The following is a 13,044-nucleotide window of genomic DNA, read 5'->3' on the forward strand; positions in this document are numbered from 1 at the left end:
GGCAAGCTGGGTAAAAAAGCAAGAACCAATGGTATGCTATCTTCAAGAGACCCATCATTCACACAATGACACTCATAGGCTCAAAATAAAAGGATGAAGAAAAATCTACCAAACAAATGGAAGACAGAAAAATGCAGGGGTTTCAATCCTAATTTCATACAAAATGGATTTCAAAAGAACAATGATCAAAAAAGACAATGAAGAGCATTGCATAATGGTAAAGGGTTTAATTCAACAAGACCTAACTATCCTAAATATATATGTACCCAATATAGGAGCACCCAGATTCATAAAGCAAGTTCTTAGAGATCTACAAAGAGACATCGACTCCCACAGAATATTAGTGGGAAACTTCAACACTCCACTGACAGTGTTAGACAGATCATTGAGGCAGAAAATTAACAAATATTCGGGACCTAAACTCAGCATTGGACCAAATGGATTTGATAGATCTTTACAGAAGTCTCCACCTAAAAACAATAGAATGTACATTCTTCTTATTGCCACATGGCACGTAACCTAAAATCAACCACATAAATTGGGCATAAAACCATCTTCAACAAATGTAATGGAACTGAAATCATACCAAATACACTCTTGGACCAAGGCACAATAAAAATAGAAGTCAACACAATGAAAACTGCTCAATACTATACTTTTACATAGAAATTAAACAACATCCTCTTAATTACTTTTGGGTAAATAATGAAATTAAGGCAGAAGTCAACTAAAACTAATGAGAACAAAGATACAACATACCAGAATCTCTGGAACATAGCTAAGGCACCGTTAAGAGGAAAATTCATAGCACTAAATGCCCACATCAAAAAGTTAGAAAGATCACAAATTAACAACCTAACTTCACAACTGATAGAATTAGAGAAGCATAAACAAATCAATCCCAAAGCTAGCAGAAGATGAGAAATAACAAAAGTCAGAGCTGAACTGAAGAACATTGAGACACACACACAAAAAACATTCAAAAGATCAACAAATCCAGGTGTTGGTTTTTTGAAAAATTAATAAAATAGTCCACTGGCTAGACTAATTAAGAAGGAAACAGATAAGATCCAAATGAACACAATTAGAAATGACAAAGGGAATGTTACTACTCACCACACAGAAATAAAAACAACCATCAGAACCTACTACAAACACTTCTACACACACAAACTAGAAAACCTAGAAGAGATGGATAAATTCCTGGACACATACACCCTCCCAAGAAGGTTCCTGAGCCAGGAAGAAATTGATCCCCTGAACAGACCAATACTGAGCTCTGAAATGGAATCATTAATAAATAGCCTACCAACAAAAAAGCCCAGGACCTGAAGGATTCACAGTCAAATTCTAACAGATATACAAAGAAGAGTTGGTATCATTCCATGAAACATATTTCAAAAAATTGAGGAGGAAGGACTTCTCCCCAACTCATTCTCTGAGGTCAGCATCATCTTAATACCAAAACCCGGCAGAGATACAACAACAAAAACAACAACAACAACAACTTCAGGCCAATATTCTTGAGGAACATCAATGCAAAAATCCTCAACAAAATACTTGTAAACCATATTTAGCAGTACATAAAAAGTGAATCCACCATGATCAAGCAGGCTTTATACTCTGTGATGCAAGTTTGGTTCAACATATGAAAATAAATAAATGTGACTTATCACATAAACGGAATTAAAGACAAAAACCACATGATCATCTCAATAGACGCAGAAAAGATTTTTGATAAAATTCAATATCCTTTTATGTTAAAAACTGAATAAGCTACATGTTAAAGGAATATACCTCAAAATAATAAGAACCACTTAGGACAAAACCACAGCCAACATTATACTAAATGGGTAAAAGCTGGACCCATTTCCCTTGAAAACCAGCACAAGACAAGGATGCCCTCTCTAGCAACTTCTATTCAACAAAGTATTGGAAGTCCTAGCCATAGCAATCAGGCAAGAGAAAAAAAAAAAAGGACATCCAAATAGGATAGGAGGAAGTCAAACTATCTCTGTTTGAGGATGACATGATTCTATACCTAGAAAACCCCATAGTCTCAGCCAAAAAGCTCTTTTAGCTAATAACTTCAGTAAAGTTGTAGGATACAAAATCAATGTACAAAAATTACTAGCATTCCTATACACCAAAAACAACCAAACTGAGAGCCAAATCTGAAAGGCAGTCCTATTCATAATTGGCACACATGCACACGCACACACACACACACCTAGTAATACAGCTAACCAGGGAGGTGAAAGATCTCTACAATGAGAACTACAAAACACGGCTCAAAGAAATAAGAGAAGACACAAACAAGTGAAAAAAAAATTCCATGTTTATAGATAGGAAGAATCAATATCATTAAAGTGGCTATACTTCCCAAAGCAATTGCAGATTCAATGCTATTCCTATGAAACTACCAACAACATTCTTTACAGAACTAGAAAAAATTACTTTAAAATTTATATGGATTCAAAAACAAGCCTGAATAGCCAAGGCAATCCTAGGCAAAAAGAAGAAAGCTGGAGGCATCACACTAACTGACTTTATACTACAAGGCTACAGTGACTAAAACAGCATGGTACTGGTACAAAAACAGAAACATAGACCAATGGAACAGAATAGACAGCCCAGGAATAAGACTGCACATCTACACCTATCTGATCTTTGACAAAGCTGACAAAAACAAACAATGGGAAAAATACTCCCTATTCAATAAACGGTGTTGGAAAAATTGGATAGCCATATGCAGAAGATTGAAGCTGGATCCCTTCCTTATGCCATATACAAAAATCAACACAAGATGGATTAAAGACTTAAAACCCAAAACTATAAAAACCCTGGAAGACAACCCAGGCAATACCATCCTGGACATAGGAATAGGCAAAGATTTCATGACAAAGACACCAAAAACAATGACAACAAAAGTAAACATTGACAAATGGGATCTAGTTAAATGAAATAACCTCTGCATATCAAAAGAAACTTATAAACAGAGTACACAAACAACCTACAGAATTAGAGAAAATATTTGCAAACCATGCATCTGACAAAGGTCTAATATCCAGTATCTATCAGGAACTTAAATTTACAAGAGAAAAACAACTCATAAAAAAGTGGTCAAAGGACATGAACAGACACTTCTCAAAAGAAGAAATAGATGGGGCCAACAATCATAGAAGAAAAGCTAAATATCACTGATCATTAGAGAAATGCTAATCAAACCCACAATGAGATACCTATCTCACACCAGTCAGAATGGCTATAATTTAAAAAGTGAAAAAATTACAGATGCTGGCAAGGTTGTGGAGAACAGGGAACCCTTATATACTGTTGCTGGGAGTGTAAATTATTTCAACTATTATGGAAGACAGTATGGCAATTCCTCAAAGTGCTAAAATCAAACTACCATTCGACCCAGCAATCCCATTACTGGATATATACCCAGAGGAACATAAAGTATTCTACCATAAAGAAACAAGAATGTGAATGTTCACTGTAGCATGTTCGCAATATGGAATCAACCAAAATGCCCATCAATAGAAGGACATGGAATCAACCTAAATGCTCATCAGTGCCAGACTGGATAAAGAAAATGTGGTACAGACAAACCATGTAGTATTACACAGCCATAAAAGAACGAGACTGTGTCTTTTATGGGAACATGGATGGAGCCAGAGGCTATCACCCTAAGCAAACTAATGGAGAAACAGAAAACCAAGTATCACATGTTCTCACATAAAGTGGAAGCTAAGTGATAAGAACTTACTCACACAAAGAAGAAAGCAACAGACACAGGGGTCTATTTGGAATGGGTAGAAGGAGGGAGAGGAGCAAAAAAGATAACTAATGAGTACTGAGCTCAATACCTGGGTGATAAAATAATATGTACAACAAACCCCCATGGCATGTGTTTATCTATGTAACAATCCTCCACATGTACCCCCAAACCTAAAATTAAAAAACGAAAATACAATAGTTTTCCAAAAGCTTGTGTCATTTTACATTCTGACTAGCAAACACTCTATGAGACATTCTAAAAGATATGTATTGATATTTCCATAATGACTGATTTAACTAAACATCTTTTCACATGCTTATATCTGTGTATCTTCTTTGGTAATGTGCACGAATACATTGCAGACCTTTTGTGGGTTGTTTGCTTCGCTGTTGGGTTTGAAGACATTTTTATATACTCTTGATATAAGTACTTCATCAAAAATATTATTTACAAATGCTTATTTTTTTCCATCCTATGTCTTTCCATTTAATCGTCTTAGCAGAACTTTTGAAGATTAAAAAGTATGATTTTGATAAAGTCTAATTTACTTTTTTTTCTTTTGTGGGTCATAGTTTTGGTGTCATATCTAAAAAATCTTGGGTTCTGTAAATAAAGAGCTTAAAAGTCACCATTCCATCCTAATAGTAAGCAAAAAGCTGAACAAACTGAAAAATAAAGTAAAAAAAAATCTTAGATCCATACGAGAAGTCAGATCACAGGGCAAACCACTGTCCCTAAAATTGGAGAAACTGACGGGGATATAGGGAATCACAACATATCAGAGCAAAAACTTCCATGGGAACCAGTGTCAAGGTAATAAAACCTAAACTGTATTTGACATTGCTGGAGGCTAGGTGTGGACAAATATGAGAATTAAAAACTCCAGAGGGACCCAGTCATAGGGGGACCCCACACTTTCATGAGTTTACCCTCCAGGAGTTTACTCAGGTTCTCACAGTAAATATTGGGAAAAAATCCCTACAGACAGAAATAAAGAATATGTTATTGGAAACTGGAGAAAAGGCAATCCTTGTTATAAACTGACAAAAACCTTGGCTGAATTGTGTTTTGTGGAAGGCAAAAGTTATGAGCAACGAATTGGGTATTTGGCTGAAGAAATTTCTAAGCAAAGTGCTTAAAGTGTGTCCTGGGCCCTTTTCAATTCTTATAATAAAATGTCAGAAAAGAGAAATGATTAAAGGCCAAACTTTTAATCAAAAAGGAAGCAAGACTTAAAAATTTGGAAAATTCTCAGCCTACTCATGTTGCAAGGAATGATAAAATATGTTCAGGAGAGAATAAAGGTAGAGACAAGTGATTTTCATAAGATTAGTCTGGATTTGCTGTCTCAAGAGTAGCCAGGGGCTACTCATCTAGACAATAGAGAAATAATCCTGAGGGCATTGTGTAAATTACTGGAGTTACCACCTCTCATCATAAGTCCAGAGTGCAAGAAACTGGAGGTTGAAGCATTTCAAGGCTCTGCTCCATGAATTTTAGCACAGTGCTCCTTGGCTGCCCTAGGTGTGGCTCCAGTGGTTTCAGATGCAGTGTGGACTGAGTTGGCTACCTCTCCAGAGGGCACAAACACTCAACATTGGCAGTGTCCACTGTGTGCCATCTCATCTTCCCCAGAGCACAGAGTGCATGAACTGTTGAGATGTGCCTATCTCCATCTAGACTTTGAAGGACAAGGCTGCCTGGATCCTGGTGCCCAACCCTTATCCTATATTTCCAGAAAGCAGGACATTGAATAAAAGAAGATTATTTTTGATCCTTAAGATTTAATTTTGTTTGCCCTGTTTTGGTTTCACACTTGCTTGGGACTTGTTACCTCTGTCATCTTTCCTATTGCTCCCTTTTGGAATCAGAATGTATATCCTAAGCCAGTACCAACACTGTACTTTGGAAGAACATAACCTGTTTATTTTATAAACTCACCACTAGGGAGTTTCACCCATATCTAGTTTAGATAATATTTTCGTCTAACTTTGGACTTCACACTTGAGTTGATGTTGGAACATGTTAAGACTTCTGAGGCTATTGGGATGGAATGAATGTGTTTTACAAGCAAGAAGGACATAAATTTTGTGGAGGTGGGGTAGAATGGTATGATCTGAATGTTTTGTCCCCCCCAAATTTTCTATGTTGAAAATCTAATCATCGATGTGATGGTATTCAAAGCTGGGGCTTCTGAACGGTGATTAGATTATGAGAGTAGTGCTTTCATTAATGGAACCAGTATCCTTATAAAAGAAACACCAGAAAGCTGTCTTTCCGCTTTCAATACACACAGTGTATTGAACACAGGGAGAAGCTATCTATGAAAAGCTATCTATGTCCCTCGTCAGACACCAAAACTTTTGGCAACTTGATCTTAGACTTTCCATTCTCTACACCTATGGAAAATAAGTTCCTTTTGTTTAAAAGCTACACAGGTTATATAATTTTGTTATAGCAGCCTGAACTTACTAAAACTCTTCCAAAACAGAAAGCACCAGGTCCAGATAAGTTCACTGGTGAATTCTACCATACATTCAAGGAAGAAATTTTATCAGTTAAAAATGGATCTCTTTAAGAAGACAGAAGCAAAGAGAATACCTCTTACTCATTCTATAAGTCCAGCATCATGCTAATATTAAAACCAGATAAATGCATTACAATAATTAAAAAGAGTTTAATTACTTTCACAAGCATAGTTGCAAAAATCCTCAACAAAATACTAGCAAACAAAGTCCAACATTGTATGAAAACAATTGTACACCAAAACCAAGAGGGAATTTTCTCAGGAATGCACAGCTAATTCAACTCTTAAAAATAAATTAATATAATTCATCACGTAATCAGGCTGAAGAAGAAAAGTCACATGATTATATCAATAGATGCAGAAAAAGCATTTCACAAAATCCAATACCCATTTATGATAAAAATCTCCCTGCAAAATAGAATGCCAGGAAACTTCACCAACTTGATCTAAAAGCTGCTTTTTTATTGAGATTGAGAACAAGGCGAAGATTCCAGTATGGTCACGATGCCATTTCTTTCCAGTCTGATCTTCAGATTCAATGTAGTCTCAATCAAAATGCCAGACAGTTATTATTTTTTTAAGCTATTAGCAAATTGATTCTAGAGTTCATATAAAGACGCACAAGATCCAGAATAGCCAAAACAATATTGAAGAAGAACAACAAATTTGAAGAACTGACACTACTCAAGTTTAACTATAAAACTATAATAAGAGAAACAGTGTGGTATTGGCAAAAAAAAAATCTACAAATAGAATAGAGAGCTCAGAAATAGACCCACATAAATATAATCAACTGAACTTTTAAAAAGGAGCAAAGAAAATACAATGGAGAAAAAATTGTGTCTTTAATAAATGGTACGAGAACAACTGGACATTCACATGGAAAAAAATGGGCTCTTCACAAAAGTTAACTGAAAATGGATCATAAACCTAAATGTAAAATGCAACACTATAAAACTCCTACAAAATAACAGAAGAGAAGATCTTGATGACCTTGGGTTTGGCAATGAGATTTCAGTTATGAAATTAAAGGCACAATCCCTGAAGAAAGTCAAATTCTCTCCCTTTGCACACTCTATACCTAGAAAACCCCATAGACTCTACCAAAAGGCTGCTAGAACTGCAAAACGACTTCAGTAAAGTTTCAGGAAACAAAGTCAATGTACAAAAATCAGTAGCATTTCTATGCGTCAGAAATGACCAAGCTGATAGCCAAATCAAGAATGCAATCCCATTTACAATAGCCAAAATAAGAATAAAATACCTTTAAATACAGCTCACCAAGGAGGTGAGAGACCTCTACAATAAGAATTACAAAACACTGCTGAAAGAAGTAAGAGACGACAAAAACAAATGGAAGAACATTTCATGCTCATGGATGGAAAGAATCAATATTGTTAAAATGGTCATACTGCCCAAAGCAATTTACAGATTCAATACTATTCCAATCAAATTATCAACATTATTTTTCACAGAATTGAGAAAAGCTATTCTAAAATTCATATAGAACCAAAAAAGAACCAGAATAACCAAAGCAATACTGAGCAAAAAGAACAAAGCCAGAGATATCACACTACCCAACTTCAAACTATACTACAGGGCTACAGCAACCAAAACAGCATAAATCTGGTACAAAAACAGACACAGAGATCAATGAAACAGGATAGAGAACCCAGAAATAAAGCTGTACATCTACAACCACCAGATCTTTGACAAAGTCAACAATAACAAACAATAGGGAAAGGACTCCCTATTCAAAACATGGTGCTGGGATAACTGGCTAGCCATATACAGAAGAATGAAACTGGACCCTTTCCTTTCACCAAATACAAAAATTAACTCAAGATGGATTAAAGACTTAAATGAAAGACCAAGAACAGATGGTCGCAAGGTTACAGAGGAAAAGGAACACGTACACTGCTGGTGGAAATTTAAATTAGCTTAGCCACTGTGGAAAGCAGTTTAAAGATTTCTCAAAGAACTTAAAAAATTACCATTTTATCCAGCAGTTTTACTGCTGCATATATACCCAAAGAAAAATAAATTGTTCTACCAAAAAGACACATGCACTAATATGTTCATTGCAGCATTATTCACAGTAGCAAAAAGAGATTCAACTAAAGTACTGATCGATGATGGACCGAATAAAGAAAATGTGAAATACACATACATACGTACACACACACGCACACACACACGCACACACATACACTAAGCAGCCATAAAAAAAAACAAAATTATTTTCTTTGCAGAAATATGAATGCAGCTGGAGGCCATTATCCTAAGCAAACTAATGCAGGTATGGAAAACCAAATACCACGTTCTCACTCACAAGCAGGAGCTAAACACTGAGTACACATGGACACAAAGATGGAAACAATATACACTGGGGACTGCTTGAGAAGCGAGAATGGGAAGGGGGTATGGGTTGGAAGGCTACCTATAGGGTACTATGCTCACTAGCTGCGTAATGAGATCACTTGTACATCAAGCCCTAGCAACGTACAATTTACCCTTGTAACAAACCTGCATGTGTTCCTCTGGATCCTAAAAGTAGAAGAAAAAAATTAAGAAAAAAACAAATAATTGATAAGTTGGACCTAACTATAGTTAATTTTATTTCCCATGCATGAAACGCTCTCAAGAGAGTGAACAGACAAGCCCCATACTGAGGGTAAATATTTGAAAAAGACATAGTTGATAAAGGACTATTATTCAAAATATACAAAGAGCACTTAAACTTCAACAATAAGAAAACAAAAAAAAAAACAACTTAAAAATAGGCCAAAGACTTAGCAGACCCTACCAAACAAGATATGGAGATGGAAAATAAGCATATGAAAACATGCTCCACATCAAATATCATAAGGGAAATGCAAATTAAAACAATGAGATACCACTACATACTTATTCGAATGGCCAAATTCAAAGCACTGACAACACTAAATGCTGATGAGGATGTGAAGTGACAGCACTCTAATTTATTACTGTTAGAAATGGAAAATGGTACAGTCACTTTGAAAGGCAGTTTGATGTTTTGTTTTCTTTTTAAATATAACTAGGCATACTTTTATGATTCAGCAATCATGCTTCCAAAGGAGTTGGAATTTACCCAAAAGAGTAAAAATCTTATGTGCACAGGTGTTTACATCATCATTAATCATAATTGCCAAAACTTGGAAGGAACCACAATGTCCCTCCTTAGTTCAATGGATAAATAATCTATAATACATCCAGAAAATGGAACATTATTCTACAATAAAAGAAATGGGTTATCAAACCATGAAAAGACATGGTGATTACTTAAATGCCTGCTACTACATGAAATAAGGAGACCTAAAAAGGCTACGTACTGTAGAATTCCAACTATATGATATTGTTGAAAAGGCAAATGTATAGAGACAGTAAAATGATCAGTGGTTGCCAAGGCATACAGAGGAGGGAGGGATGAATAGGCAGAGTATGGAAGATTATTAGGGCTGTGAAACTACCACAATAATACTATAATTATGGATTTGTATCATTATACATTTGTCCAAAGTCATAGAACAAACAACAGCAAGAGTGAACCTTCATATAAACTATGGATTTTGCGGGATAATGATGTGTCAATGTAGGTTTATCAATAATGTATCACTTTGGTGTGGGATGATCATAATGGGAGAGGCTACGAATGTGTAGGGGCAGGAAGTATATGAGAAATCTCTATACCTTCCTCTCAATTTTGCTGTGAACCTAAAACTACTCTACACAACAACAACAAAACCTTTTTAAAAAAGACATAGAACATTTCATCACCCTATACATATTTTTGCACTCCTTTTCAATACATGCCACCACTACTACCCTCATCCTTGCTTGCCTAGAGGTAATCTCTATTCTAATTTCTATAAACTTTAATTAGTTTATGTTGTTGTTGAACTTTATATAAATGAAATCATATAGTGCAAAAAGAAGATGCTTGCTTAATCCATAGTTACAAAAATTTTCTCATATGATACCTTTCAGAAGTTTTACTTTAGTTTTAACATTTAGATCTTTGGTTTATTTTGAGTTAATTTTTGCATTGTGCAAGTTATGAAACATTTGCTTTATTATTGCTGTATGTGAATATCTAATTGTTTTATTATTTGTTGAAAAGTTTATCCTTTCTTTACTGAATTGATTTAGCATTTTTCTAGAATGCTAAACAATTAACTATTTATGCATGAGTCTACTTCTTGTCATATAATTTTATTCTATTGACCTATTTTTGTATCTCTTAATGCAGCACTATATTTATTACCACAGTTTCATAATAGCAGGTCTTGAAATCAGATAGTATAAGTTCTCTAATTTGTTTCTTCTTTTTCCAGTATATTTTGACTATTGACATCTTAACAATATTACAGTTTTTGATTCAGGAACCTGGCAAAACTCACCAATAATTTTAGTATTCCTTAATTTCTCTTAGTAATATTTTTGTACGTTAGTGGTTGCTTTAGTGTTTATAGTATACATATTTAATTCAACACAATCTATTTTCAGTTGATATTACACTATTTCACATACAGTATAAGAACCTAACAACTAAATATTTCAATTTTTCCTCTCTCAGCCTTTGTGTTATTGTCATACAATTTATTTTGCATATGTTATAAACACCACAATATATTGTAAAAAATTATTTACACTGTAAGTTATCTTTCAAAGGCACTAAAACAATAAAAAAAAAAACTTTTTTGTATTTACTGACATACCTACCGTTTCCAGTGTTCTTTAATCCTTTTGTGGATCCAGATTTCCATCTGGTGTCATTTTCCTTCTCTTTGAAGGACTTTCTTAATATTTGCTTGTTTTAGACATCTGATGGTGATGAATTATTTAAGATTTTATATGTCTTTTCAAAGTCTATTTCATCTTGGTTTTCAAGGATGATTTTATTAGGTATAGAATTTTGGATCCACAGGTTTCTTTTTTTTTCATGTTTTGTTTTATTTTGTCTCCCCTTTTTATACTTTAAAGATATTGTTCTACTGTTTTCTGGATAGTCTTTTCTCCCAAAAGAAATCTGCTGTCATTATTTTCATGTCTTCTGTATTTTCTGTGTCTTTTTTGTCTAGTCGCTTTTAGGGCTGGCTTGCTTTCTTTTTCTTTCTCTCTCTCTTTCTCCTTTCTTTTCTTTCCTATCTCTTTTTTCATCTATCTATATATCTATATATCTTTTTTCACCTATCATTACTAATTAGAGTGATTTTTTTTGGCTATGGCTTTCTAAACTGTGTAAGTATTCTTAATTAAAATCTTAACTCTTTTTAATTTAGGCCAGTGATTGCATATATTTTTCCCCAAAGTCTTAACCAAAGCAGGAAAAAAAAACACCCCTATTAAAATTTGCTGTCTTATTTGTTCGTTTGTTTTACTGGCATGTGCGTGTGTGTGTGTGTGTGTGTGTGTGTGTGTATTTCTAGCCTATGTTTGTACTGGAGATGTAGTAGCTTAAAGATGTTGGATGTATGTGAGGATTCCGTCCGTCCATCACGACCTTTTCCTCCTTTCTCCAGGTGATGATTAGTACTCACAGTTTTGGGTTTCTGGTATCATCAAGTATCTATAGAACAGATGTGGCTTCAGTTCTTGCTTATCACTTTGGTGTCAACTTTCTTTTTGTTTTGGCCCTCTTTGGATTTTCCTTTAGCCTCTTGAGAGCTCTCCTATGCATTTAAAGATACAGTTGTCGAAATTTATTCAGCATTCCTAGGTGTTTAATACTGCATAGTTTTTCAGAACATCAAGGCTGTCATATTGCCAGAACAATTCTCAGTAACAGTTTTAAAGATATCATTTACATTATTCACTTCAATGTAATTGTTATTATTTTTATCATGAATCTAAAGAACAAAAACTGTCTAGAATTTATCCTGGTTATAAACTGTTCTTCACAAAGCATTAGTGAAATTGATGTATCTCAATTTAGGTGATACCAAATAATTATTTTTATTGATATTCTTTCCCACCAATTGAATTAAGCATTTCTTCTGACATTAGTATCCTATCTTGTATCAATAAATGTTTGGTTGTTTTTCTAACATTCGTTGTGTTATCATATTTTCTGTGAATATCCTCAATGTTCTGATTATGTGAGAGTCAGGACAGGCTAAACATTTGCTACATTAAGACCATGCATATGTGCCCAGATGTAGCCCATTTCCTAGCTCTGGTCTTATAAATGCTGGTGATAAACCAGACAAAAGAAAAAAAAGTTATCATATTTTTAAAATGTTTCTTGTGAAGACATGCAGTATCTTAGATAAAAAATAAAATAACCATAATGAATATCTGAGCAACATGTTAAAATGAATGTCTAAGACACAGTTGATACTAATTAAGAAATTAGGAAGTTAATTGCTTAGAATAATATTGATTATCCTAGAAAATACATTTTCAACAGAAGCCAAATTTGGCAATACCAATTTTGAAGTATTCACTGGACATGACATGGTTTAACATTATAATCATTTACCTTAACACCCCTTGTACTAATTTATATTTCATTAGCAACATTGTCTTTGTATTTTGACTTTCCAAGTAATTTCTTGCAAAGTAAATAAGTTGGCCAGTAAAACTGTAAGTATTGTCTACCTAGCAGTTATATTTCTTTTTGTAAGTTATTAAATTAGCATTCAATTTTACATCAGTTCTATGAGTTTGGCTAATATGAGACAATGTGAAAAAGATTGAAAAAATAAAAATT

At 34.2% G+C, this 13,044-nt stretch overlaps 1 non-coding gene across 1 annotated transcript; it reads left to right on the forward strand.

Annotated features, from left to right (window-relative positions):
- Positions 1-12,402: 12,402 nt before the first annotated feature.
- Positions 12,403-12,534, forward strand: LOC129472759 (small nucleolar RNA SNORA72). The gene has a single exon (XR_008654042.1). It is a non-coding gene; the product is annotated as a small nucleolar RNA SNORA72 (small nucleolar RNA).
- Positions 12,535-13,044: the final 510 nt, after the last annotated feature.

This window comes from Symphalangus syndactylus, chromosome 22 (assembly GCF_028878055.3).
Source record: "Symphalangus syndactylus isolate Jambi chromosome 22, NHGRI_mSymSyn1-v2.1_pri, whole genome shotgun sequence".
NCBI classification, from domain to species: domain Eukaryota; kingdom Metazoa; phylum Chordata; class Mammalia; order Primates; family Hylobatidae; genus Symphalangus; species Symphalangus syndactylus.